Source organism: Mauremys mutica, chromosome 1 (genome assembly GCF_020497125.1).
Source record: "Mauremys mutica isolate MM-2020 ecotype Southern chromosome 1, ASM2049712v1, whole genome shotgun sequence".
Classification (NCBI taxonomy): domain Eukaryota; kingdom Metazoa; phylum Chordata; order Testudines; family Geoemydidae; genus Mauremys; species Mauremys mutica.
Window position 1 is genome coordinate 233,051,265 of NC_059072.1, and position 27,762 is coordinate 233,079,026.

A 27,762-nucleotide genomic window follows, 5' to 3' on the forward strand; every position below is an offset into this window, starting at 1 on the left:
GTCCATGTTTGGAATTACTTTGGTTTACCTGGTCGTGAGACCTTTGAGCTGCTGAATGATGCTCCTCGCAGGCTGCTGTCGAGACTCTGGGGGGTTGAGTTACCATTGAGATCACGACATCCGACAGTTGATAAGTCTGGAATGACAGGCAGAGAGACCCAGTCAGACCGGGTTACATGGCCTCAAAAGAGGAGCACTTGTCAGTTTTTCCTCTTGGCCTTCTCCAGTTTATCAACCATTTTTAATATCCTTTGAGATGGGAGGCTTATCTGAACCATGGGAGAATAAAGCTGTGATAGAAAGAGCTATAGAAGCGAGACTCACAAGGACTTGTACTGCTCAATCGGTGCACATGTGGTTGTGAGGCAGGTTGTAGGAACTCAGGAAGCTAACAGGAGCCTCAAGACAACCTGGATCAGTGCTCAAAATTCTGCCATTTCAATGGGTACTTGTACGTGTTAAAGTCTGACAGACTTGTAGCTGAATAGAATGCACACAATTCACTTTGCCCTACTGCAAACAGAGCTTCCCCCTATACCAGGAATTTCCAGATGGTTTAAGTTCACTTTGTGCCAAGTAAGTGGAACAAAATGAGTTTGGTAGACCAAAGCATCCATTCCTTGGTCTTCTGGGAAGGTCAGAGTGGAAATCTTTATGGAATCAAACATGAAAGGTGTGCCAGAATATTTGTATCCACAGGAGCCTTTTTCCTACACTCTTCAAATACCAGACATTTCTGTGCCTTCCTTTGTGTCTTTCCAGTGGAGCCTTATTTCATACCCCCCCCCCTCACCCCCGAACAGCCTCTATGTGTCTAACTTACTTTTTGATTTTACCCCAAGATACATTTCAAGCTTCATCTGTTCTGCCCATCTTATGTCTTATGTTCTTACTAATAAAACAATAAAATGTATCAGGATGAAATGATTTATTGAATTTCTTAATGAGTTATATCCTTCTCCAAAGACTTTTGATAGCTCCTAAAACCACACATTAAATGTGTTTTTTAACTAAAACATTTAATTCCTCAATTGATTTATACAATTGGGTATTTGTAACATCATTACAGGTTAGCTTTCATGAATCCAGTCCTGATTTTCCATCTGTCTTGTACCACATACTCATTCTCGTTAGTACAAGGTGACTGTAAAACATAACAAATTCCAAATTCTATACCCACATGCATACTGTTTTACTACACCCATTTTGCACAAGTGTAAATGACTCTACAAGAGACAAGGCCATGGGGAAATCAGGCCTTCCATGTTGTTCCAATTAACTTTGGTACGAACAACAGATGAACTATTCTTGAATTGACAAAAGCAGGGCTACGATTGTCACAAAAATGTTGAATACATTTAATGGCAGAGGTGTGGGGGAAAAGACAAGTCATGGAAAGGGGGCAGGAGGACAGAGTATTAGAGAGTGAGCCCACACTGCACTCATCCCCTCAGCAGTGTCTCCTGTCCTCTGGGGCTGGAAACAGCTCCCTACTCTGGGTTCTGCAGCCTAATGCACACGATAGCAACACCACTGAGGTTAGGATGGAGGATAGAGGGAGGGACAGATGGGTCAAACCTGCATGCACCAGGTCACAACATCACTCAGTTTGGAAACATTTCACTCAGTTTGGGGTATTTCATGGAATTCCTTCAAATTCACAGTCTCTGTGACCACCATGACAAAACTATAGCACTAACTAAAAGTCAAAGCCATTACTATTGAGTTTGTCTAATGAATGTGTGCTCCCATATAGTTATAGAATAATGAGAAATTTATGCTATTTCATGCCATCTAGCCATGCTGACAGCTTGAGGTTAAGTTGTTTTTCTTTCATTTCTTCTCTTTGAGTGTTATGATCCCCTTCTATAAAACAACTCCAAAAACCGTGACTTTGTAAATATGGAATGCAGTACCCTAAATATGTTTGGAAGACTATACTGTTATAATCCCACTTTCCAGACTTAACTGAAAAACTCATAGCATATTAAATACTAACATTTTTAGCTCATATTCAATATCCTGATACTTGTGCATGCAACAAAAGACAAGTTATAATGGTACTGGTCTAGACAACAATTAACTGATCCATGTTCTAGCCCTTTGCAGGAATCATTGATTTTAACACATCTTGTAAAGCAGATAAAGGCTCCTACTAGAGCTCTGATTTATTTAAATATTGTGTCTGCATATTTAATGCTCTCCATTCTTACTATACTCATAAATTTGTCAGACTAAGGTTTCTTACAAATGTTGGTGCACTGTATCATTGCCTGCTTTTATCAATAGCTTTCTCAAAAATACTATTAGCAAAGCAACAGCACCATTTAAAGGCCATTCATCTTTTCCCTTTTGCTATATAGAACTAGGTATTAATTATTATTGTTGTTGTTGTTGTTTATTAATGGCAATAGATTTGATACAGGTGGCTCCCTAGCCCATGTAGTGTCTTGCAGACTTCAATGGGGGTCTGTCCACACTGGACTGATCTAACAGATCAACATTGTTGGCAACACATACTGATACATGAATCACCAAGCTTTTGCTGGAATAGAGGGGTTATTGGTGGAACTCTTCAGCCCTATTACTGACTACATTTGGGACCCAAATGTTGCCAGTTCATAATTCAAGGATATTAGCAGAAGGCCAGAGACTTTCATCTCTCTTTAGCTCTATAAATATTTCATGTATCCAAGTTACATTAACCCTTTTCTTGCATCTAATTTATGGATACATGAAAAAAATCAAAGAGCTAATCACAAGATAATGTTTTGGTTTTGTATTTTGATCATTGCAGTTATCAGAACAGTTACTGTCAAGTATTAACAGTGAATTGAAATTGGATATTTAGTGATGTATTATAGAAATCTTTTATGGAGAAGACCCAGTGGACTTCTGGAAGTAAAGCAAGAGACTGATCCTGCAGTGGTATCATTTTCATGGATGTCATTACTGCAGGATCAGGCACCATATCAAGGGATCAGAATTCAAGAGGTTAGTAGCACCGGAGGGGCAAAACACACAGCCCAGGGGGAGGGAGCATCCTGTGTTCTTGGTGGTAAGGACTCCAGCAGATTTATTTTAGTTGACAGACTGGAGGAAACTACGTACTGATAACTACTCGAGCACAGGATGATGATCTCCTCACAGGCAGAGCAAAGGAATAAAAATAGGTGGTGATAGTGAGGGTGGTGGTGTAGGTGTTAGTGGGGGAAAGCAGAATTTTACTATACACAGTTTACTTTCTGAAAAGCAGATTTTCTCTATCAAATTTGCTGTGTGGACTAGAACCCGGGACAGCTGACTTCCCACAGTGCCACCGGGAGGCTGTGCAGAGCTACAGCCAGGGAGCACTGTAGAGAATAGGTGTTGCAGGAAGTACACCCAAGGGAGATAGAGTGGCAGTACCCTGTGGCCCTCTATTGGCCAAGCACCCTATTTAACTCTGGGGGTTGCCCCAGGAAGTTGTCTGGCCAACCATACAGACTTTGACCGGCTGTGACTCCAGACTTTATCTTGTCTCCTGATCTCCAGTTTCAAATCCCAAGCCTGACTCTGACTCTTGCCTTCTGACTCCGACCACTAGGCCAGACTGCCTAAACCCTGGTCCCTTACATGCTGTGGCAAAAAGGGTTAATGTGATGCTTAGACGTAAAAACAGGGAAGCAACGAACAGGGAGATGATTTTACCTCTGTATACAGAATTCATGAGACTGATCCTGGAATATTACAGCCAGTTCTGGTGATTACATTTTAAAAGGGATGTTGAAAAACTGGAGAGGATGCAGAAAACAAAAGTTATTCAAGGCCTGGAGAAAATGCCTTGTAGTGTAAAATTTAAAGAGCTCAATCTCTTTAGCTTATCAAAAAGAAGACTGACAGGTGACATGATTACAGTGTATAAGTACCTTCATGGGGAGATAACACTGGATATAAAAGGGGGTCTTCAATCTAGTGGAGTAAGGCACAACAAGAACCACTGGGTGGAAGCGGAAGCCAGACATATTCAAATTAGAAATTAGGCACAACTTTGTAACAGCAAGTATGATTAATCACTTGAACAAGCTACTAAGGGAAGTGGTAGATTCTTCATCTCTTGATGTCTTCAGATCAAGACAGGACGCCTTTCTGAAAGACATGCTTTAGTCAAACACAAATTATTGGTCTCAATTAGGTGAAATTTAATAGCCTATGATATAGAGGAGGTCAGACTAGATGAGCTAATGATCCCTTCTGGCCTTAAACACTATGAATCTATGAACTGCCCCTGGACAGAGACTTGTGGTTAGGACACTGGATTGAGTAACAAGGTCCATGGGTTCAATTGCTGGCTCTGCCATAGACTTGCTGTGTGACCTTGGACAAGTCATTTAATCTCCATTCTATTCTGTATAGGTCCTTACACTGCACTCATCACCTTAGTATCTGAGCACCTTCCAGGAGCACATTAAGTAACATGACTAACAATGTGTTTGTTCTCTCATTCTCTCCAGAGGGGAAGTGTGTGTATGCAGTGGAGTGGTTTGTTTTGTAATATTTTTTATAATATACACAAACCTATGGTGCTATATTGTTTAGGTTCCAGAGGCACTTTCTTTCTCCAACACTCTCTGCGGCTTGACTGTGAAACGTCAGTTAATACTTCCTCTCTCTCTCTCTCTCTTTGTCAATTTTCTCTAACTAGACGGTAAACTCCTTGAGGCAGGGACCATTTACTAGGCCTTGGTCTGGTGCCTAGCACAATAGGGCCTAGTCTCAGCTGGCACCCAGCCATCTAGTAATACAGGTCAGTGGTTCACAAACTTTTTATACAGGCAACGCACCAACTGCATTTTGTCTTTTTTGGGGACCCACCATAATCCTTGCTCCCTGCACCCCACCCCCAAGCCAGCTCAGCCCTCCAGCCCCCTGTGCCCCAATCTCCCTTCCTCTTCTCAGCCCAAGCCCCCTGCCCGACTCTTGCAGCCCCAGCCAGCTCCTCTCTCCCTGTGGCTGGGCTACAAGCGCTGCCAAGCTGCTGACTGTCCACTTGCCAGCTTTGGCCGCTTCCTTATGCTCAGCAGAAGTGAGAAATTGGGGGGGAGGCAGGAGAAGAGGAGAGAGGGATGGGGCAGAGCGCACACAGCCCATCTAGACCCTCTTGCAACCCACTGTTTAGGGAACACTGATACAGGTAATAAAATAATCATACTTTCTATTTGCATACTAACTTACTGTGATATATTAAAAAAACCTCTGATTTCTGGCACCCAAAGTATCCTGGCATGTCCTTTTACAACAAAATTAAAAAAAGAAATGCTTGAGATGTTAGCTTTAACTGCCATATATGGCCACATAACAATAGCCTGAAGTTTTAATTTTTTTTTCTGCTTAAAAACAGACATCAGAGGGATGGCTTTAATTCTCTTTTGTGTCATTATTACAGCTTGTGCGGCTAGAACGCCAAAGAAGTTGACTGTATGTAAACAACAAACACCACCACCACCACAGGAGAGCGGTTCTAATACGCCTCCGATACTCTCTAATCATATTTCTGATGCTTGTGGTTTGGAATTCTATGGTGCACCATTCCTAAAAACATGAAAATCAGCCATGAGAATATGCTTGAGCATGTCTGTCAACCACCATCACTCTCAATCTTTAGTTGACGTTTATAAGACAACACTGTCGTGTCATGCAAAACAACAGGAGAAAAAAGTCAAGGGATGACAGCTTGGTCCTACTGAAATGTAAGACAAAATTACCACTGAGTCCAGTGACTCCAGGATTTCATCCAAGGACTCTAACCTTTTGCTGGAGAGAAGGACACAGATATTCAATGACTAGAAACCCTGTATGTAAAAGTTTGTGTGAAGACATTGGTTTTATTTCTCTGTTCTTTTCCCTGTGGACTTCATAGGCACAAAAGATAACTCATTTGGGGGAGGGATTTTTGGGGAGGGACCGGTTATTACCGGCTTAGATCTAGCATAGCACAGGCAACACTGCACATAGTTCTCTACAACTCAAAAATCATAATTATCTGGCCATATGTAAGTCTATTTACTTCTACCATTGTATCTACATCCAGATCAGATACTCACATCCCGGACATGACTGAGCAGAAGTCTCTACTTGGGCCAAACTGTGAGGTGGGCCTTTGATCTAGAAGTCGATGAAGTTAAATCCACTTACCCCAAGTCTGAATTTGGTCCTGTCTGTATTTATTCAGGAGTGAAAGGTGAGTACATCTATCTACTGCACCCTGGCTCCTAATCGAGTCTCCCTTTAAATCTTGCCTACATTCATTTGGGAACCACAGGCCAGGTTTACAAAGGTATTTAGGAATCCAAAGATGCAGACAGGTGCCTAATGAGGTTTACAAAAGCTCCTAAGCAAGTTAGGTGCCTACTCTCATTGAAAAATCAGTAAAAGTTAGGTGCCTAACCTACTTAGGTCCTTTTGTAAATCCCATTTTCTTACCTGGCTTGACCAGCCAGCATAGTCAGGGCAAACCAGGTGCCAATTTTACTGGCACAATGTTTAAATACATTTCCCTAGCACTGTTCCTTAAGCCATTATATTAGTGGGAGTCTAATTCATATTTTCCCCTTCCATCAATGGATTTTATTTTATTTTTTATATACAAGTTAGGCAAGCCATTTTCAGTAGTATGCAAAACCACAGAAGCCTCACAGGAGGGATTTAACTTTCAGCCTCTAGAAAAGACGTGCCGTCTATCTAATACATGAAATGAATGTTTTGTATCCTTTCAAAGTGATAAACAGCTTTAATACTTTCAAACAGTCCCTGAGGGGTAACCTTTAGTACTTGTATGAAAACCAGAATATAGGGCAAACTGCAGGATACCATCATTAAATATGTCACAATCCGGCAAAATAAAACCCAAGATATCTTGTCTGAAAGATGCTTTAAAAATATATGAAGTGATTCCTAAAAAGTATATAAATCAAAAAGACTAAAAGTGCTGCCACCTGCAAAGTTGCTGAAAGTGATTTGGGTTTTTAATTTCTTTTTTGGATTAATATTTTACATAGAACCGCACCAGCACCACTAAAATGCAGCCACTTCTGGGACACAGACAACAATCAATTTGTGCCCAGCACAGTATGAGTGGAGGTTTTGGCAACGACTACTCTTACAAAAGGGGCAATGTTTATACCCAGACTAGGCAAGAGCTAGGTTTTCAACATCTCAATAAAAATCTACCCCTAGTAAAATTACATGGTGTTCGTAAGAATATAAGAACAGCCATACTGAGTCAGACCAAAGGTCCATCTAGCCCAGTATCCTGTCTTCCAACAGTGGCCAATGCCAGGTGCCCCAGACAGAATGAACAGAACAGGTAATCATCATGTGATCCATTTCATTTTATTTTTCACTTTATTATTCACAGTTCAATTTATTTACCTGAAAAAGTTGAACAGCTAGCTCAACCATTCCTTAATGGTTTGATGTACTAGTCATGTGTGTGTCTAGGTTCTTATACTGCCCCATCACCATAGCATCTGTGTCTCTAAGTGCTAATCTATACAGAGACTTAGTGTTCAGAAAGCTGGGGTGTGAATGTATAGCACAGTAGCTTGCTGCACACAAAAACATCATGTGGACCCTGTTACCGCTCACTAGAAGTTCTGTAGCGTGCGTTGAAAGAGCAGGTCAAAGTGCACTACAGAACTTTTAGTGTGTGGTAGCAGGGTCCATATCACCTGTTAGTGTGCAGCATGCTAATATGCTATACATCTATACCCTGGCTTGCTAAATCTCCATGTAGCCAAGCCCTGAGCCATGCATTAACTGAGTTTGGAAGGGTGTTTTGACTCAGTTTAGCATTGAGGGGACATCTTCAAAGTCACATCCGGTGAAGAGGGCAACATAAAATAGGTATGAATCAGCTAGATAAAAACAAACTATGAAATCAACTTTGAGACAAATAATTACCGTACAGCATGACTGAATAAAAGCTTTCCCTCATAAACAGGTTAAAAGGAAAAACACCCTTAAAATGCCAGTCTTATTCTTGCGGACCAGAAGTGATGAATTGGTATCAAGGTCCAATCACACAGAAATAATTCAGTCTCTCTTTTCACCTATAAGCTGAGAGAATTATTATTCATGTTTCAATTATATGACAGATGTGGCAGAATTCTGTTCTGCATTGTTCAGCTAAAGGGTCAAAGGAGCCTTGCTGAGCTAGAGCTAATACAGAGAAAGTCAATAGCTGTAATTCCATTGCCAATGGAAGCCTTTCTCCCTTTCACCGGAACAGCCTCTCTCAAACGCAAGGGACACCTGGACAATTAAGAGGATCAACATCACAGCAATGCCATATCTTGAACCAGTGTGGGGATCCTAATCTGACCCCTCTTACACAGGAGCTCTACAGGAGCTAAAAGAGGTGTTCACCATCCAAACTCTTAAAGAGCAACACATGAAATTGCAAGCCCATTAGCAAGAATTTTTTAATGAATCTGTCAACTCAGGGGTTGTACCATATGACTGGAGAATTGCTAACATAGTTCCTATTTTTAAGAAAGGGGAAAAAAAGTGATCCGGGTAATTACAGGCCTGTTAGTTTGACATCTGTAGTATGCAAGGTCTTGGAAAAAAATTTGAAGGAGAAAGTAGTTAAGGAAATTGAGGTCAATGGTAATTGGGACAAAATACAACATGGTTTTACAAAAGGTAGATCGTGCCAAACCATCCTGATCTCCTTCTTTGAGAAGGTAACAGAGTTTTTAGACAAAGGAAATGCAGTGGATCTAATTTACCTCGATTTTAGTAAGACATTTGAAATGGTTCCACATAGGGAATTATTAGTTAAATTGGAAAAGATGGGGATCCATTTGAAAATTGAAAGGTGGATAAGGAACTGGTTAAAGGGGAGGCTACAACGGGTCATACTGAAAAGTGAACTGTCAGGCTGGAGGGAGGTTACTAGTGGAGTTCCTCAGGGATCGGTTTTGGGACCAATCTCATTTAATCTTTTTATTACTAACCTTGGCACAAAAAGTGGGAATGTGCTAATAAAGTTTGCGGATGACACAAAGCAGGGAGGTATTGCCAATACAGAGAAGGACCGAGATATCATACAGGAAGATCTGGATGACCTTGTAAACTGGAGTAATAGAAATAGGATGAAAACTCAGAGTGAGTTTGGTCTCCATTGGAGGAAGAGTATGAGAAAGGAAATGGAAGATGGAAATAAGGCTAATTTCAAAATATGAGACAGAAAGTCCATGAGGATTTTGAACTGCAGTTGCCTGTTGTTGATGCAATTAATTTAGGATTGGTTCAACAGGAAGATTAAAAATAAATAAATATAGGATACACAATTAAAAATTTTAAAAAAATTAAGAAACCATGGACAATGATTATATTCACATAACTTGAAAGTGGTGGGGAACTTTTTTTTTTAATTAGAAAGATATAAATATATACACTGACAAATATTCGTTTCATTCACAGTCTCAGGGTTAGTAAAATAAATGTTAATTTCTATGCTTAAAAAATCCAGCCCCAAAACCAGTTCTGTTTCTTGGTATTCATTCATAAGCAGGATTGCCACATTTCTAATTGCTATTAACTGTACCTCTGAGACCCTGCCCCAGCTCCCCACAAGACCTCGCCCCTTGCTCCTCTACCCCCACCACCGTCACTTCCTGGATCATCTCAAGGAGCTTGCCTGCAGGTAGGAGACAGCCCCGGCTTAGCTGGAGTTGTTATGGGTTAACGACCCGGCACCTCTCCCCACCCTGCAGTAACTGTACTTTTGGTTTGGGTACCATTTAGGGTTGCCAGGTCCCCTTTTTGACCAGACTTTCCAGTCGAAAACCCAAGCACCTGGCAACCCTAAATGGCACCTGGACACAGAAGCCAAAACCTGGGCAGGTGGCAACCCTATTCATGAGATTTATTTCTTAACTTATAAAATGGCCTGTTAAGAGTTACAGGCACATGTACAAAAGTTAATAAAAGAAAAGAAAAGGAAACAAAATGGTCATAAAAAGTCTGGTGGGGGAGGGAGGGACGCTCCCCTTTCAGAAATATCAAACCCCATTCTCCACTGAACCCCACCTCAAGTAAAAACCTGAGGAAAAAGATGAACCATGCACCATTCATTAAAAAGATTGGAAGACTTGGTCCCAGTCTACACACACAAATTGTATACATTTTATCAAATCCATTTCTAAATTGATGTAAAGGGCTGCAATCTCCTTTTGTGAACACTCTTAAATTGGTTCGTGTGCGTCTTAACGGCCATCCATTAAAACAATTTAAGAGAGTGTACACACAAGTAGGTTGCACTGATTTAACAAAATCAATGTGGAAAATGGGTTAATTAAATCCACGCAATTTCTGTGCATAGATAAGCCCTGGGACTGCCACCCACAGAAAGTGAAGTGAATTTCACACCTCAGAATGCTCCACCACTGAGAACTGTCTACTTTTGACAGAAGTTTGGATGTAGAGAGGGACTTTTAGAGCGCTCACCTCAGCTGCAACAAACCAGTGGGCGGTATTCGGCGAGAGTTTGTGTCCAGATACAATTCACATTATTGACACTGATCTATAAAGCTCCATACAGTTTCTGTCTTGACTGGGAAACAAAGAGGAAGCTAGCATAGTCATCTGATAACTGATGTAATATGCTCCCTGTAGCTAGCACTGCCAAGCAGGCAGGCAGCTGCATTCTGCACAAGCTGTAGTTTCCAAAAGGTCTTAAAGGGTAACGTAGCATTCATGACAGGATTTGAATCCAGAAATTGCAAGGGGATGGACAACTGTTGCAAGATCAGGCTTTGACAGAAACAGTTGCAATAAACTTACCAGACACAGAGAAGTTAGGCACTTTAGACAGTTGATGCCACTCAGGATTCTGGGTATGGACAGTCCCTTTATAACTTCGGCGTGGCTGGAGCTTAACTTGTTCTGTTTTGCTGCATGTCATTATAAACAGATTTGTATGGCCAATACCTGGTGAAATTAAGTAACATTTTCCCTCATATGTAGTTATTGTATAAAGCATTACAGACTAGCAGCTGCTGAATCAGGAAATGGATCAGAAGCAAATAAAATGTCTTTTCAGATACCCTGCTCTCTATTTCATGTCAGCTTCCTAAAATCCATCCAACACAAGCACAAAAGGGTAATGAGTTTCTGAACATACACTCAAATGGTGCACACAGCTTCAAAGCTTTCAGCGACTGCCTGGATGCTGTTTCCTAGCAGTACTAAACAACTTAAATATAATTAGCTGGAAGCCCTATGGGCTTCATTTCCCCACTGGAACTTATCAGGCTGACAGATGACTGAATCATTGGTACTGTGGGTCCTATTCTATTAATATTTCTCAAGTCAAAATGTCAGCTTGCTACTGCATATTTTTTAAAGAAAATTTGTATTATTTGGGGGGAGGAGAAAAAACACACAATACCATAGTCTCCTCAGCAGCCCTGAATAATTATATCTGATTAACTAGCCAGCTACACACAGATGTTGGAGATGCAATACAGAAAACACTTACTTAATGCACACATACTATGGAATTATGTGATGCTAAAAATAATGCGAAAATATATAAATAGTGATTAAGCTATTTTAACAAAATGAAACATCTCTAGTGGATCAAAATACGGTTCTCTTGGTTATCTCTCCTGAAGAGGATTCTACCATTGCTCTCAAGCAATACTTTCTGAATATTATTTTTTGTTATGCAATTTTGAGTATAATACACAGGAGTGAAAATCCAAAAATACTCAGACCATGAGCACAAATGCACTTCAGGAGGACAACAGTGTGCCACCAAAGAACTACTGGTTCTGAGAAATATCATGATATTTTGTTTGGGACTTTTGTTTGTTTGAAAATCCAGTCAGACTATCTCCAGATGTTTCAATCTTTGGCCAGATAGGTGCAATGGCATAAAATAGACTGTAGTTTCTTCGTACTCGCTGTGGCTTGATGCTGCAGTCAGATCCTTTCTGGTGGACCCCTGCACATACTTAAGTCAATGAGATTACGCGGGTTGCAAGTGTCTTCCTACATGGATCAGATTGCAAGATCAGTGCCTTTGTTTGGAAAAATATAAGCGCTGCTGAATGTAGCAAGAATATTTTTAAAATACATTTTAAAAAGAATTTTAAAACTATTTTTCCTGATTTAAAAGCAAAGCTGCTATAGAATAACGTATTTAGATCTTGTATAATTGGGGTGGGAGAAAGAGAATGAGATGGGATAGAACAGGGAATGGGCTACACAATTGTTTAAACAATTGCTTTTCTATTAGGCCCATTACACTTTAGGTCAATAACCCAACTTGTGCTTGAAATCATCATGATCCAGCTAATGTGCTAACATTGTTTTGTTTATTATTTTTTCCATGCCCCTGGCATGGAAAAATAGAGATGTTGCAATACAAGGAAACAAAAAGAAATAGCTTATTACACTATGATTGGTTCAGAGTATGTCATTTATTTTGAAGCTGAATTTCAACACTTAGGAGTTATTAAAAGACGCAGGTGAATGTGAACCTACAATTTTTTTTAATCACCTTGTCCAGTTATGTATTAAAGATTTTTTTTTTAAATGGGTAAAGTTTGAAAACGATCTTTGGATGTTTTAAATACTTGAATTATGGCTTTAGGTCAATACGAAAAAGGGAAGGCACTAGACCCACAAGGGAAGCCTGTGGCTGGTATGGAGTTCTGCTTCTCTCAGCAGGAAATGATATGGATCTTCACTTCAAGCTAAGCACTGGGATAGACTCAAAAGCTTAGTAAGAAATTTTACATAATCTGGGTCAATGCCAGCTGAATTCCTTGGTAAACGGGGACATGGCTAGCTGAGCTAGGATGCTAATAATAGGCAAAATGCACTACTTCACCCACAAAAAAACACTGGAATACAGCAAAAAAATCAGTTTTATACCTCTCCTCACACTTAGATACTGTTCATTTTTATGTGAAAGGGAAAGTATCAATTTAGATTCAATATATATATTTTTTAAATTAGTCACATAGACAGGTATATATTTAAATACTTAACCAAGGAAAAAGCCATTCAAATACGATTATTCAGAAGCAGTACATTTCAAGTGATCTGGTTTGTGAATCTAAAACAAAAAGGCAAGAAAAACATACCTAGTCATAGAAGCAAGTTCCAAGTAATGTGTGCACTGCCTACCAGTAGTTTGGAATGCAGCTAACAAGTGGCGACTATTATGACAGTACTGGATTTGGTTTTATGCCAGGGTGTGACAAGGAATTTCTCCCTCTCTTCCCTCAACAATAACAATAATAAAGTATCAGAGGGGTAACCATGTTAGTCTGGATCGGTAAAAAGCAACAAAGGGTCCCATGGCACCTTATAGACTAACAGGTGTATTGGAGCATAAGCTTTCGTGGGTGACATGTGTCTGACAAAGTTGGTATTCACCCACGAAAGCTTATGCTCCGATACGTCTGTTAAACAATAATAAAAACGTTCATAGGTATTTAGCTGGTGAGGTAAAGTACAATCTAGGGCATTAAATACTATGAGATTTCCTTGTGTAAATACAGTAGCAGAAATCTCAGTTTCAGGTGCTTTCATGTGAAACTCTTTGTTCCAACCCCTCCCCCAACCACTTCTTAAGAGACAGTGAGATTAATTTAGACTAAATGGCATGACCCAATTTGAGATACAGCTTGAAATTTCAAAGATGACAAAGTTGCTTCCACATACAATCCTTGTGAACAAAACAATTCATGGTTATCTGCTTACAGATGTGGAATGCTGTCTTGGGCAATACATTCTAACACTACCTTCATTCTAACACAGTAGGAGGAATCTGAATACATTGTGTTTCTGTGTCCTACTTCTGAATGGAATTCATTAATTTCTTCCTGAGATCAATGAAATATCTTTCGAGTATTTGTACATAATTCCTAACTCAACAGATTCCCCCCACGCCCTTTATTTTAAACCAACAACAAAATATAGGGCCGCTTTATTGCTAGAGCTCCACTCAAAATCCTTTAAAAACCAGAAATAAATGGAGCACAAAAGTAAGGAAAGAAGAGGAACTATCTATGCAATGAAGCCTGCTGTCTGGATCACACATCAAATTTATAGTAGCTACTGTACAGTTGCTAAGTAGATGCATATTGCAAAATTGAAAAAGGTGTTCATAACCACAAATGAATAGACTGGTGGTACCTCAAAGCTTTTATCGGAAATGGTCTGCCTTATGCATGCAACCAGAATACTTTTTCAGTAACGTTTACTTCAAAACCTAACTTTTACATTGAGAGAAGAAAATTTCCCAACATTAGTGTGGGATTGAACCTATATGTTTATAGAAAAAGTTATATTCCTACCGATTGTAGTGACAACACAGAAAATATGCAGCTTATTAGAGTGTTATAAACCACCTCAATATAGGTCAGAATTCTTGGGATAACTGAGGCCTAAATCTTTAAAACATCAAACAGCGGATGCCGTTCTGTGTTTCACACACAAATGTGGGTTGAGTAACTGTTACAGCAGCTACCTAGCTAGGCTTAACCACAAATTCTTGCTAAGTTTTGAATTAACCTACTTGCAGCTTTTTCTTTTCTATTTTATAAGCTTTTGCCTATATATTTGGAATAAAGATACGGGAGTGATAACTTGGTTAAGTTAAATGCTTTTCAGTAAGTACATACCTGAGTTAAAACACACAACGTCGAAAATGTATGGTACGTACTTGCATTTCACTAAAAAATTAGTCTTAGTTGCCAAGATATAGAAATTATGCTGAATCACTAACTCTGTCAAGAGTACTGAGGCTGGAGAAACTCATTACACTTAGGGTATGTCTATACTACCCGCTGGATCTGCGGGTAGTGTTCGATGAATCGGGAATCGATTTATCGCGTCTCGTCTGGACGCGATAAATCGATCTGCTAATTGATGCCTGTTCTCCACCTCGGCAGGAGGAGGAAGCCAAGTCGACGGGAGAGCTGTGGCAGTCGACTCGCTGCCGTGAGGACGGCCAGGTAAGTCGAATTAAGATACTTCGACTTCAGCTATGTGAATAGTGTAGCTGAAGTTGTGTATCTTAGTTCGAACCCCCCTGCTAGTGTAGCCCAGGCCTAAGTCTCATACCATTCTTGACAGGAATCTGTGTTTACCTGTAGCAAATGTCGGCTGCAAGAAACCTTGAATGTTTCAAAGAGTTCAACCTACAATCACACCAATTTTATGGTCAAGAGAATTTACAGCTTCTTAGACAAAGAGGAAGAAATTCTGAACTGGCTTGTAAGCTAAAGATTTTACCACTATTGAACCTTTGCTTAAAGTGGCATAAGAGTTTACAGTACTGGTGAAATTCTAGAGAAATTAGAATAGCTCCAAGATTATTACCACATGTTATATATTGGGTTTAATCTGGGATAGTCTTGTGCATGGATAAATGGAAATACTTTGGCTGCAATTATCATCTGGGCACAGTAACTTTGAGCTGAACTGACATTTTTGATAATTAAGTAACTTTTTCTAAATTCTGGCCAACTGTTTGGTTGAACTGACTTGGGCAAGCCCTTAACTCTACTGGCAGATACGCCTGACTTGAGATAAATAAGGATCTATATTTAAGGATCCTTACTTTCATGTGGATACCAAAATCACCTGTCTAGACTAGTAGATAACCGGGGAAATTTGCCTTTATAACAAGACTGGAATAAGCCTTAGACTTAATTGAACTGATTATCTCTGGGTAATTGTGTAACTTCCAAGGTTGAGTTCAATTTTGACATTGTAAATACTATCCTCTAACCATCTTTATTTTGTTTTCTGTAGTTTCTTATCTGCTTTGAGTGTTATTTTGGCTAACAAAACTCAAATTTACAATAACTCTCCAGTCTCTACTTTAGCTAAGGAACACAGATCCAAAGAACAGTGAGAAACCAAGTAGAGGTAACTGGTTATTTAAATTATTTAACCCAGGTATATTTTATAAACTCTCTTTTGAAACACTATGATTGGGTGTAGTTAAGACTGTAAAACGTGTATCAATAGGGGAAAAACCTATTAAACCTATTAAAGGTCTATTAAAAATGTTAGAGCTTAATTTAAAAAAAAAAAAAAAAGAACACCAAAGATGAAGAGCGAGGAAATTCAACATTAAAGTTACAAAACCCAACAAACATTAGAAATTGTGGAAATGAAGAATTAAGCTACTATCAACTTCACTTGTTGCTACTCCAGGATGAAACATAGAGATCTCCTGTGGATCGCTAATTCTGTTTCTCTGTACAAATGGCAGCATTCCAGCAAAGAGATAAGTAATATGGGTTTAGGAGCAGGAAAGGAAGGAATGCTTGTTGTCCTTTGTATGTTGCTTTTCTCTGCTCCTCCAACACTTTTATGGCACCTAATTATAATACTTTGATATAGATTTACCTTTTCATTATGCTGCACCAACCTTAATTAATGTTCACTAAGTATTATGCCTATTTTACAGATGGAGAAGTAAAATTCAGAAATTAAGCAATTTACCTAGACTGTCAGGATCAGTATCAGAACCTAGGTCTCTCAGTTCCTACTTTACTATCTTAAGGCCTAGTGGATAAGAGAGAAGCAGTAAACATGATGTATCTTGATTTTAGTATGGCTTTTAACACAATCTTGCATGACATTCTAATAAGCAAACTGGGGAAATGTGGTCTAGATTAAAATACTATTAAATGGGGGGCACACCTGGTTCACTATCAAATTGGAAGGGCACATCTAATGGGGTTGCACAGGGGGCCAGTCCTGGGTCCGGTACTATTTATTATTTTCATTAATTCCTTGCATAATGGAGTGGAGAGCACACTTCTAAAATGTGTGGATAGGACCAAGCTTGGAGGGGTTGCAAGCACTTTGGAGGCAGGATTAGATTTCAAAACAACTGTGACAAATTGGAGAATTAGGATGAATTCAGCAAGATGAAATTCAGTAAAGATAAATGCAAAGTACTTCATTTAGGAAGGAAAAAATCAAACACACAACTACAATCTGGGGGTTAGAGTGGATCACAAATTGAATATAAGTCAATAATATGAGGCAGGTACAGACAAGGTTATTATCAGGTTGGGGTGTATTAACAGAAGTGTTGTATGTAAGACACTGGAGGTAATTATCTGGATCTATGTGGCACTGGTGGGCCTCAGCTGGAGTACTGTGTCCAATTCTGGATCCCACACTTTAGGAAAGATATGGACGAATTGGAGAGAGTCCAGAAGAGAACAACAATAATGATAAAAGGTTTAGAAAACCTGACCTATAATGAAAGGTTAAAAAACACTGGGCAAGTTTAGTGTTGGGAAAAGAAGACTGAGGGGGGAACCTGATAACTGTCCTCATATGTATTAAGGGCTGTTTATAAAGAGGATGGTGATCAATTGTTCTCCACGTCCACTGAAGGTAGGACAAAAGGTAATTGACTTAATCTGCAGCAAGGGAGATTTAGGTTCAGTGTTAGGAAAAACTTTCTAACTATAAGGCTAGCTAAGCTCTGGAACAGGCTTCCAAGGGAGCTTGTGGAATCCCCATCATTGGAGGTTTTTAAGAACTGGTTGGACAAACAGCTGTCAAGGATGGTCTAGGTTTACTTGGCCCTGCTTCAGAACAGGCGGGCTAGACTTGATGACTTCTCATGGTCCCCTCCAGACCTACATTTTTATGATTCTCTGGTTTATCAGACCGCAGCACCCTTATGCAAGTTACTTAATCCTAAATTTTCAAAACTCTCCAGTCATTTGTGGATCTCAACTTGACACTTAAAGCCTGATTTATGCAGGGGCTGGGCACTCACAGCTACTGTTCACTTTAGCAGAAGCTGTGGGTTCTCTGAAACACGGCTTTGGTGTCTCCAGGGGGGCAGCCATGCCGTATCTCCGAAAATTCAGAAAGTAAAACAAGTCAGAACTGATTTTTCATGAAGAAAGCGATCTGTCTCTGTATTTTTCTTTATTACAGGAAGTAGCATCTTTCTCTCATACTGGAACATTTTGGCTTTTTGTTACAAAGGAGTGGCTTCCATTACATTAACAGGAGATATTGCCACTGGTGGCAACGGGTCATTAATGTCAGAATGGGAATCACACCAATAGGCTCTGTCTACACTAGGGGTGTAATACCCCAGCTTGCATACAAGTACTCGCACCCAGATTTCATTGAGCTAGCACAAGTATAAATAGCAGTGCAGTGGCACGGGGAGCAGCAGTGGCGGCTAGTACATACTGGTTTCAGGGAGGTTTGTACTCAACACAGCTCAGCCAGCCACATCTCCATGCACACTGGGAGAGGAATCATACCCCTATCTTGTAGTGTAGCGTCAGTGACATAGCGTCAGTGACAACTAAGAGAACAGTTGGGAGCTCTGTTTTTGTCTCTGCTTTGGTTTGTTTTTGTCATGCGGCTTTTTGGTTGAGGGTGAGATGATACTGTTTTATTGCTCCAGCTCTTGAACTTATTTGGGCAAGTTACCCATTTACGAGTGATTATGTTCAGTGTTTTCTTATTAAGCCAGGTAGAGGCCTTGTAGCACAGGCATCAAAAATTAAAATTTATCACCGGGGCAGTAGTGGGAAGTTTAACTGAGACCTGCATTGTATCTTGTCTTGTTTGTAAACTCATTGGGGCCGGGCCTGTCTTTTTGCTCTGTTTGTACAATGCCTAGCACAATGGGGCCCTGGTCCAAATTGAGGGTTCCTAGGCACTACTGCAGAATAGATAGCAGCAGCAGCAGCAATAATAAATAATAATATGAATAAGCAGTTATAATGCCCCCCATAATGTCATATTTTAATGCTTTAATGTCTACAAAGAGAGGAGTTGAGGAGAAGATACAGACGGACACTGCAGCCACCAACAAATTTGAATGACGGTCGCATGGCTGTCCTCAGTTCACCTTTTCATCCCACCGTCACTTATTGCAGGACATATGGTACGCAAGGTATCTCAGTGGCTGGAGACTCCCCCTAAGGTGAACCATATGTTTTGCACTACCTAGACACGGCAGGGTGAGATAAGGAAACCTCTGCAGCCTCAAGGCAAAACTGCTTTGTGGCCCAACCTTATTTATTTTAATGAAGGATTTTGTAATTAAATTTATATGGGATAGGCCTAGACAAAGAAAAATACAAATATTGGTATCTAAACGGGTAATAATAAGGAAATCTTTTCTATTAGCTGTCTTCAGAACATTAACAGCTTAGAATCAAAATAACATTCCCAGGATTCAAGACATTCTATCATCACTGACCATTTGCTGCCCTCCAGGTTGCTCTCAGCCGGCAAATTTCCCGTTCCCAATATCTCAAGATGGAGGAGAGCACTTCAGAACATAGGCCAGAAACGAAGACAAGCAAAGTGCAGTGTCAGATCTGACAACATGGATCAGGGTATAATGATTTGAAAACACATGTACTGAAGACATGTAGCAGCCCTACACATTTCAGATACTGGTACATTCTTCAGTTATGCCACAGATGTTGCCTATTAGCTGGATTACTGTGCTACCACCCTGGGGGTGGACACCCGCAGGATCATAATAAGCGATAATACATCCAGATACAATCTCGATTGTCTCTGAGTAAAGACTCAGGACCCCATGGATCTATTTGCAAAGGAAAAGAAGAGCCTAGATAACTTCCTAAATTGCTTGGTCCTATTTAAGTAGAAGGCTTATGCTCTTCTAATATCCAGGCTATGTAAACTGAACTCCTACAGAGAACTCCTGTAGGGTTCAGGCAAAACACTGGTAGAGGGATGAATTGATTAAGGTGGAACTCAGAACCTTAGGTAAGAATTTAGGGTATGGAAATGAAGAGACCTTGTCCTTAAAGAACTCCATAAATGGGGGAATTTGCCATCTCCCCAACTCTATGGGCTAATAAGATGGCTACTAAAAAAAAGGCCACCTTCATAGATAAATGCAACAGAGAACAGTTTGCCACTGGTTCGAATAAAGTTTCATGAAGTAACTGAGTAACAGGTTTAGATCCCAGTTCAGGGGAGGGTTCCTAATTTGGATACAGTTCCCCCAAGCCCTTAATAAACCTAGACCAGAGGTGGGCAAACTACGGCCTGTGGGCCAAATCCAGCCTGCACAGCCCCTGACCTCCTGGCCTGGGAGGCTAGCCCCCGGCCCCTCCCTTGCTGTCTCCCCATCCCCACAGCCTCAGCTCACTGTGCCACCAGTGCAATGCTCTGGGTGGTGGGGTGTGAGCTCTTGCCGGGCAGTGCAGCTGCAGAGCCATGGCCTGACACAGTGCTCTGTGCTGCGCGGTGGGGTGGCTGGCTCCAGCCGGGGGCATGGCTGCCTGTCCCAGTGCTCTGGGAGGCATGGCTGTAGCACTGCCAGATCTGACAACATGGATCAGGGTATAATGATTTGAAAACACATGTACTGAAGCCATGTAGCAGCCCTACACATTTCAGATACTGGTACATTCTTCAGTTATGCCACAGATGTTGCCTATTAGCTGGATTACTGTGCTACCACCCTGGGGTACACCCACTGGTGTACCAGGCAGAGCGGTAAGGGGGCAGCGAGCAAGGCGGGGGGGAGGGGGTTGGATAGAGGGCAAGGGAGTTTGGGGGGGTGGTCAGGGGCAGGAGGTGGATAGGGGTCAGGGTGGTCAAAGGGTGGGAAAGTAGCCTCTGGCTGTCAACGAGTCCAAATTTGCCTCTATGAACTGTATTCTCTGTACAGGGGTTAGTGTGAACTGGTTTACATTCAGGTGTCGACCCAACTCCTGGAACAGAACAAGGGCCGTCTGGGTGGAAGATGGCACTGCTTCGTAAGAACAGTCCTTGAGTAGCCAGTCATTGAGATATATAAAGACTAGGATTGCTTCTTCTTATAGAGGTCAGCACCCACTATTGTCAGGACTTTTGAGAACACCCTTGGAGCTGGGGAAAGGCTGAAGGGAAGCACTCAGTATTGGAAATGATCCTGGCATATAGTGAAGCATATGTATGTCTTGCGTGATAGGTGTATGGTTATATGGAAATGGCATCTTGTTGGTTGAGGGTTGAGAACCAATCCCCATTATCTAGTGAAGGAATTATAGCTGCCAGAGTCACCATTCTGAACTTATGAGACTTTACAAACTTGTTTAGAAGTCTTAGATCTAAGATTGCTCTCCACCCCTCTGTCCCTCTTTGGAACAAGGAAATACTTTGAGTAAAATTCCTTGCCCTTGTGAGGAGGAGGAACTGGCTCTATTGCTCCTAGTCAAAGGAGAGAGTTCACTTCTTGTCTCTAAAGAAACTCATGAGAGGAGTCCTTTAAGAGGGACAGGAAAGGGGAGTGGAAGGGAGGGAGACAGGTAAAATGTATGGTGTAGTCTAATGTTATGACCTCTATGACCCATCTGTCTGTAGTGATCTGCCTCTAAGCATGCTGGAAATTGACAAGTCAGTCTTCAAAGATGGTCTAATGGGTGCAGCCGTAAATCCACAGGGGGCAGGAAGATTCAACCCCCCATCAGAACTGTTGCTTTGAGAATGGCTGGGTGGTCATGGAGGGCAGTTGGGCAGCTCTCTTTCTCTGAAATCGGTCTCTCTTTCTGGGGGTTTTGTGTTTCTATGAAATCCAGAAAACTGAGCAGGACACAATCTCTGGGCAGTCTGTGACCTACTAAACATTTTCTTATTTGTAAGTGTAGATATGCCCAGGGAATGCCCCTAGATCCTTTAAAGCATGTGAGCACTCAACCCTGTTTTTTGAGAACAGTTTACAACCATGCAAGGAAAGATTTTCCACAGTGTTCCGTATTTCTCTCAGAAACCCTGAGAGGTGCAGCCATGGTGCCCTGTGCATAACCACCACTATCGAGATGGATCTGACAGCAGTGTCCCCGGCATCTAAGGAAGCTTGAAGAGCAGTTCTGGCCACCAATTGTCCCTCTGAGATGATGGACTGGAATTCCTCCCTATGTTTTTGTGGCCACTGGTCAACAACAGTTGTGAATCTGCTATAATCGGTAAAATAGTATTTGACAGTGACTGCCGGATAATTTGTGATCCTGAACTGTAGGGTTACTGATGAACAGGCCTTTCTCCCAAAGAGATCCAGTCTTTCTGGTCCTTTTCATATGCAGTTCACTTAGAGCAGGGGTTCTCACACTGGGGGTCAGGGCCCCTCGGGGGTCATAAGGTTATTACATGGGGGGTCGTGAGCTGTCAGTCTCCACCCCAAACCCCACTTTGCCTCCAGCATTTATAATGGTGTTAAATATGTAAAAATGTGTTTTTAATTTATACGGGAGGCGTCGCACACAGAGGCTTGCTGTGTGAAAGGGGTCACCAGTACAAAAGTTTGAGAACCGCTGACTTAGAGAAATGCTGCCTACCTCATTCATTTATCGATCCACCACCAGGGAGTTAGGTGGGAGAACAAAAAGTCAGACTCTTTAGAGGAACATAATACTTATCTGCACATTTACACAAATGGAATAGTGGCAGGTGTTTGGCACACAGGGTAACGCCACCCTGACTGCAAGATATCCAGCAGTTTGTGTTGTGAATCCTTGACCTCTTTGAAAGGAATCTGAAGAGTGTGCGCTACCCTCTTTATTAGGTCTTGAAATTGCTGAAACTCATCGGCCATAGCTTGTGGTGGAGGCATAACTACCTTTTCTGGAGATGAGGATGAAATAGGTGTTTATGGGGTGGCCTCCTTATCTACCTTAGCTTCTTGTTCCTCAAACATCTCCTCCTGTAGGGTGAGGGTGAGGACGGGAGATTGGTTGGGGAGGGAAGAAGAGGGCTGTACAACTCTGGCCTCCCTATGCTGTGAGAGTAAATTGTTGTTGGTCGGCAGCCCAGTGTGACCATTGTGAGGCCCATAGGGAAGTCAAAGTGGCATGCAGGGTTGGTTCCACCAACCTTAATAACGGAGCCCCATCTTTCCTTTGCCCTTCAGAGAATGGGTTCCTGAAGGGATATGCTGGAGAACCCTGAACAAAAATAGAGGAGACTGACTGGAAGTCTCCTTCTCTCTCCTCCATCTAATCCAGAGGAGGAACCCACACAGAAAATGGTGGAGAGGCCTGTGGTAGTCCAGAGACTGGGGTCTTGATACTGAGAGATGCTCGGTTCCCATGAGGAGCAAGGACTTCAGTTAATTTTTTATTGAGAGGTCCTTAATATATCTAAATGCCTGTGCTATCAAATAGGGGATTGGTACAGACACAGTAGCCGAGGCTACAATCACCGAAGATACCACTGATGGTGGGTGTATCAAAGTAGATGTCGGTGGTGTCTGCTGCTGTTGCTTGCTTGGTGCCGAATGGATGGGTACCACAGCTGGGCTAAACTTGACATTACCAGTGCCAAGTATCTATGCTTGCCCTCCTTGCTGGTAGAAGGTACCCAAGGCCTTATCAGAGCTGTGTCTGGGAGAGGAGCAAACCAATCCTCTCACTACTTCACTAACGAACTATAGCTATAACTATACTAGCAACTAACTGTAAGAACTATCTTAACCACTATGAAATATTAGAAAAGCTGAGGCACGCTCAGCCTAGACAAGCTAGAGCTCCATCTCAGGCCAAGGCAATTGAGAAGGAAACAGAGGGCAGTTTGCCTGTGCTTCCCTATACAGCCTCAGTATCCCACACAAGGAGGCACAGGGTGCATACGTAGGCTGAGTGGACACTGTTAACTGAAGTTCTCCAATCAAGAGCTCAAGAGGTGAACGCGCTCCTGAAATGCAGCACCCATGAGACACTACTCGAAGAAGAATTATTTCCTTTCCATGCTGCCATTTCCCCTCCAGCCCATTTTTCACAGAGCACTGCAAGCCAGTAAATAAATAACAGTGAAAATGATAAATAACAAAAATGAATAAAGCAACACTCTTCTATGCCAGCGCATTTCACATGCCAGCATTTGACCTAATGTCAAAAAAATAAATTGACTAAGTCATCCATATCATGGGGGAACATTGTGGATGCTTTATCAATAATACATAGTACTTATCTATCACTTTAATAATGCTATTGTGAAACCAGAGTTAGTCGTGGTATTCACAGTTTGTAGCTGGAGATATTGAGTCGTATGGTATGTCTTCACTGATGAGTTAACTTGGGTGATCAATCCCCAGGTTAGCCTAGCTTGGGTGCAAGCAGCCAAACTGCAAAGCCATATTCAAGTTACTGGGTCCACATTGGAGCTGCATTCACTTGTGCAAGATGTTAAGATTTCTGGGGTCATATCCCAGAGTGCTTAGTGTTTCAGTCAGCTGAGCTAGTGAGCCCTAGTGAATTGTGGGATAACTTGTTTGTCTCTCTGGACACAGGAGAAAGAGGGGGGGAATTATTATAAGAAGGTGCTGGAGAACTATCAGGATGCAAGTGGATTAGCCTGCAAAGTGGAGAGGTAAAGCAGCACTTAGGCTTTACCCGAAACAATAGGTCTGTGTGTGTGGATGGAAACTACGTTACGGGACAACAACCACATAAGAGCACAGGTTAACTCTGCAGTAAAGACATACCCGTAATGACCTTACCCAAAGCCACAGAGCAAGTCAATGGCAGAGCTAAGACTCACACTCAGGATGCCCTGACACCCAGAATTGTGCTCAGTTCCTTGTCAGAAATTGCCTCTCATACTAGAAATATACTCCTAGGTGTTCTGGTCTTATAACACTCTGGACCTGTCAGTTTCTTTTTAGCGCTTCCTTTTACAGCTTAAAATGCATTGGTTTGGTTTGGTTTTGCTTTAATATTTTGCAAGGCTTCTATTTTTATTTTGAAGGTGTGAATAAACTTACTTGGTCTATAGTGGCTACAAATATGGGATATTAAAGATACCCGTGTAAGATCCTACAAATAAAATACACTAGTTCAGAGCCATCTGATTGCTATTCCTAAAGAAGAGGGAAATGAACCCCCAAATACACTGCAAACTGGCAATTTTGTCCACTTATTTTGAAGCAAGTTGATATGACCATAATATGTGTGCCAAAGACAAAAAGGCTGAGTACACAAACAGAGGTTAAGGTGCAAACAGGATGTAATATTAGATTCACAACACTGCAAAAACTTAAAATTTTGCCATATGCTTTTCTGCCTCTGGTCCTACTAACCTTTTAGAAGAATCAAAACTTTTACGAGTTGATGTTATAAAATGAGAACAACCAAAAAGCGTGCTGAGTTCAGAGTTCTGAAGTGTGATCAGTGCTAGCGCTCAATTTAAGTAGCTACTAACCTCTGCTCCTACTTTCTTAATAGCATCTTGTTCATTCATAGTTCAAGTTCTATTAGTACAAGTCTGGACACCAACAGATGCTAAGTACTATATTTTGCTATTCTGACAATAAAGAAAGGTAACACAAATTTCCTGTCTTAGTAAGAGTGAATCTATCATGAACAGAAATCACAAGAGATGCAAGACTTACAAATACATTTCAATGTTATTGAACACAGCAAGATATATTAGTGTACTTTCTCATTAAAGATCCTACCACCCTCTGGGCCATAAATAATATAATTCTATCCCATCAGAAACTGTAGCTTTATTCATTCTACAATACAGCACCAGATAACATAGTGTAATATATTGTAATGTAATACAAAACATTATAAGAAGAATAATCTATTAAGGTTTCTGTCATATGGCTGGGTAATTTTATTAAGAGGTTCTATCAACATAAACTGGGGTGACTGAGTAATTTCTTTGCCACTTGAAGCTAGAGATAAAATTGTTGTAATAAATACTTTGGATGTATAAAGTTATGGAGAAGTTAAATGAAGAAAGACTTGCTTCTTCCTGTGCCTTTGCTGGTCCGCTCAGCTATACAAAATGACATTACTGAATGTACTGAACTACTTCTGGATGGGGAGGAGGGGAATCTTGGTTACAAGAGAGGAACTAGCATAATTTTTTGTAAATATCACAGATTAAAAATAGACCATCATAAAAAATTATACTGTAATAACAGATGCCAAGGGAAAATGCACTGTCTGCTGGCACTACCATTAAGGGTGACGAGTAAGTTCCCATTTCACTGGTGTTTTTCATGATGTGCACATCTGTCCACCAACTGTCCTACACCTATTCCTCACAATTAACATATGCAACCGTGCAGTCATCAGATGACAATGTCTTTCAATGCACTAGCAACTTAGGCCACATGCAAACCCCTGACCCGGCAGTAAAGGAATCTGTATCGTAATAACAATCCATTGAGACAGCCAATCATTCTGCAAAGTTCTTCAGAGCAAAAGCATACCATAGTTTCAGTGGATATTAATTTGGGTATTTATTACTTTCTGTGAGAGGTGAATGACTCAGCATTGGAAATGGCTTTGCAAGGCTGGGATTCTGTCCCTGTATAATGCTTATTCACTGCATGGTGTATATTACTATGATAGTATATTTACCCTAGGGTGACCAGACAGCAAGTGTGAAAAATCGGGGTGGGGGTGGGGAGTAATAGGAGCCTTTATTAAAAAAAAAAAGACCCAAAAATCAGGACTGTCCCTATAAAACCGGGACATCTGGTCATCCTAATTTACCCCATTGAACAAATTAAGCAATAAGACATGACAGCCAGTTCATTTGTAGGCAATTTACTCACCACCTATGGCATGCCACAAAGGCATAAGGCCAAAGGCTGAGTAACTTTAATTATTCAAAAAAGGCAATAATCATCACACTAAAATACACAGCTTTGAGTATCTTATTATTATCATGAGATCAAATTTATACATAGAAGAAACCAGGTCTGTGCATTTAGAGAGCATTATCATGAACATGACATTACTTACAGGCAACAACAACAAAAAATACAATATAGTTCTGAAGCTATTTTGTTTAAAAAAAAAAAGAATAAATAAAGATTTTATCTTGCACCTTTCCATTCCCACCCATTGCTTGTGAAACCACAAATCTGCTCACAGAGGTGTGGGCCAGTGTCAGTTTCTTGTAAAAAAAAGTCAGTCAGTCTGTTGGGGATTTAGTGACTGACCTGCATTGTTATGTTTAATCATTTTAGGGAGAGATGGTGGTTACATCTTTGTCATCCTAACCAAATACCTATTAATCAATACTGATGTGTGAAAGCAACAAAGAATTAAGTTTACAGCAGCAACTCATCCTATTCTAACAAACCTGAGTGAGGACACAGATGCCTTGCAATTGGTACATCTTATTTACTTAGCTGCTTTAAGTATAATGAGAAAAACAATTACATTGGGTAATAGGTCACTGAACCTAAACAAAAAGTCAAAATAAAGTTCACCTCTTCAATAACAAATGTGGCAGACAGCCTTTAATTGGCATTCAGTACACTAACATTTGACTCTCCCCATAAGGCTCACTGTGACTCTTTCTGCTATGACTTGTCACCCGTCAACACTGAATAATCCAACTGTAGACTCTTGTCCCACTATGAATAAATTGTTACACATGGAAACGTGGGCCAGGTAAGGCAGTATGTCATTATTAAGCACTGTCTATAATGACCTGCACGCCCTAAGTGAGTGATCCAACAGGTACCCACTCCCATGGGAAACACTGGTTTGTGTTAGCAGGTTTGAATACAGGAAAATCATACATACAAGATGCAAACACAAACATGTGTAATACAACAGATTCAGCATATTAATCACAAGATTGTATGCGTTACTATAAAACACCTAGTGGAGCTTTCGGTGTCCCACAAAATCAGCTTCTCCATTTAATGAGCTAGTTGAAATATCCACCATTTACTCCAGGTATGAAACACTTTGCTGCCTT

The 27,762-nt window shown here is 40.9% G+C and overlaps 1 protein-coding gene across 5 annotated transcripts in view; it reads right to left on the bottom strand.

Annotated features, from left to right (window-relative positions):
- Positions 1–27,762, bottom strand: part of TBL1X (transducin beta like 1 X-linked) — a 339,461-nt gene that overhangs the window by 109,751 nt on the left and 201,948 nt on the right. For 3 of the 5 annotated variants that reach the window (XM_044993779.1, XM_044993606.1, XM_044993693.1), the window contains one exon: positions 29–136. The exons of the other annotated variants lie outside the window; for them this stretch is intronic. The gene's annotated coding sequence lies outside the window, so the exon portion shown is untranslated. The remainder of the gene's footprint in view (positions 1–28; positions 137–27,762) is intronic. 5 annotated transcript variants of the gene reach the window in all.